The sequence below is a fragment of the Vombatus ursinus genome, unplaced genomic scaffold (genome assembly GCF_900497805.2).
Source record: "Vombatus ursinus unplaced genomic scaffold, bare-nosed wombat genome assembly UNPS02014787.1, whole genome shotgun sequence".
NCBI classification, from domain to species: Eukaryota; Metazoa; Chordata; class Mammalia; order Diprotodontia; family Vombatidae; genus Vombatus; species Vombatus ursinus.
Window position 1 is genome coordinate 7,721,293 of NW_020954565.1, and position 2,697 is coordinate 7,723,989.

General features: G+C 39.1%; 1 pseudogene; it reads left to right on the forward strand.

The window, feature by feature from the left end:
- The first annotated feature begins 2,165 nt into the window (after nucleotides 1-2,165).
- On the forward strand, nucleotides 2,166-2,497 carry LOC114047435 (annotated as a pseudogene).
- Nucleotides 2,498-2,697: the final 200 nt, after the last annotated feature.

Below are 2,697 nucleotides of genomic sequence, written 5' to 3' on the forward strand. Positions count from 1 at the left end.
GATATCAAGCTGGTCCCTGGGCTGATAGATTTTTTAAAAATTTTGTGATTTTCTGATATCTTCTCTATAGTTTATGAATTACTTTTTCATTGCAAATAAACACTTAAATATAAACAAACACTATACTTCAATGGGTCCATGATATCATTAATGTTGGTACTTCTGATTTCAGATTGTGATCTACCCATGCCACTTAATCCTGTGAAATATTTATCCAAATCTTCAGATGCAACCTTAATAGAGGATCTATACAAAGAATCAAAGATCTTCTCTGTTTTTAACGTTCTCTGGGTACCAGTGTAGAACTTGGAAGGTCCATCGATTACACTTCCATCTTGATCATATTCTACCTCCATTTCTGGTTGTCATTTCCTAGACGACTTTTTTAAGCCACTTCTTGTGTGCATCAATGGGTAATATTCTGCAACATTTTTATTCCCATGAGTACCTTTCTAGTTATAGGAAATTATGATTCTCCAGAGACTGTGATGTTTCATGATTTCGGCCATGTAAAACCAAAAGAATATTCTTGCTAAAACCACAAGGTGGCTCAGGTTTGACACTGAGGAAAGAGTTAGGAAATCCTAGTGGTGACAAAATAAGTCTCCAAAGAATTAGACTGGGGGGGCAGCTGGGTGGCACAGTGGATAGAGCACTGGCCCTGAAGTCAAGAGGACCTGAGTTCAAATCCAGCCTAAGACCAAACACTTGATACTAGCTGTGTGACCCTGAGCAAGTCACTTAACCCCAATTGCCTAAAAAAAAAAAAAAACAAGAAAAGAATTAGATTGGAAGGGTAGTACAGATAGCTTAGGTCATGGTCAAAGCATTTGTTCTTTGAAATTCTGCCATATTCTTTACCTAGACCAGATAACAGGAGGCAAAAACAGCAGTGAAATTCTCAATCAGTGTTCTCTCATTACAGAAGCTTTGGAAGACCTTGTGTGATATATGTCCTTGCAAAACTACAGTCATTAAAACTAAATGTCATTAAAAACTACTTCTTACTCAATTTTTTCTATATGTGATCATATCAATATAAATATTCATATTTCAATAGTATATCTATATAACAACCAAGCTAAGTAATGAATGAGATAGTAATTTATCAGATGTTTCCAAATGCAGATTGTGATGTTATGTTCATAAAATTTCTGAGATATAAACTGAATTTTTATATCTATTTTTCCTCTTTTATTTTTTCTCAACTTCACATAAACTTTTTAAATTAATTTTTTTTAAAATTGTTGCAAATTTTCTCCCTTTCTTCCTTCCTCCAGAAGGCAAACAATTTCATATATATTATACATGTGCAGTTATTCAAAGCATATTGCATATTAGCCATGTTGCAAAAGAAAACAAACAAAAAAAGAAAAGAAAAAGTTTAAACAATATCCTGGAGGGTAGAGGCAAGATGGTGAAGAGAAGCCAGGAAGTTGCCTGAGCTTTCCTCAGTTTCCCCCAGAAACAACATTAAATCAAATCAAGCCTCTAAACAGATTCTGGGGCAACAGAATCCACAAAAAAAGATGGAGTGAAATAATTTTCCAGCTTAAGATAACTTAGAAGAACTTGAGGAAAGGTTTTCTTCACCTGGGTAAAAGGGGAGCACAACTGAGCACAGAAGTTGTCTGGGCAAGCCAGTGGGAGGCTCTTAGCCACAGTAGAGATCAGCAACCAAGGCCCCTCAGTTCTGGCTCAGCAGGCCAGCGGTGACACCTCCAACCCCAGTAAAGAAGGCAAACTGCAAGCCCCAGAACCTTAACACAACAAGCACAACTAAGCTGGGCTACTCCAGCCCAGTGGTTGAGCCACAAGCACTTGAGGCCCTGGAGCAGAAAATCAGTGACCAGGCCCCTGGTCCCCAGCATAATAAGCTCAGGACCATGACCCCAATGCCCCAGGAGCAGAGCTCAACTGTAAAAGTCACAACATAGGCTGAAAATGAGTAAGAAACAGAAGAGAACCCTGACCAAGGAAAGATACTATGGTGATAGGGAAGGTCAAAACACAAACTCAGAGAAGGACAACAATGTCATACTGACTACATGTAAAGCCTCAAAGGGGAATATGCATTAGTCTTAAGCCCAAAAAGTCCTCTTGAAAGAGGTCAAAAAGCATTTTAAAAATCAAGTAATACCTTTTTTCAGTACCTGGCTTCCAAGATGACCAAGAAGAGGAAGAACAACAGGTGTGCCAAGAAGGGTTGTGGTCACTTGTAGCCCATCTGCTGCACCAACTGCACCTGCTGCATGCCCGAGGACAAGGCCATCAAGAAGTTCGTCATCCGCAACATCGTGGAAGTCTTGGCTGTTAGGGACATCTCTGAGATCAGCATCTTCGACTCCTATGTACTGTCCAAACTGTATGTGAAACTGCATTACTGTGTGAGCTGCATGATCCACAGCAAGGTAGTGAGGCAAGAAAGGATCAGACACCTCCACCCTGCTTCAGACCTGCTGGTGCTGCCCCCAGACCCCCTCCAAAGCCTGTGTAAAGAGCTATCTGCCTATCAACATTCTGAACCAATCAGAGGAAAATAAAATGGTTGGTCTACCTTAAAAAAAAATCAAGTAATAGAGGTAGAAGAAAAATTGAGAAAATAAATGAGAGTTAAGTAGAAGAATTATGAAAAGAGAGTCAACAGCTTAGAAAAGGAAGCACAAAAATTGACTGAAGAAAACAACTCTTTAAAAA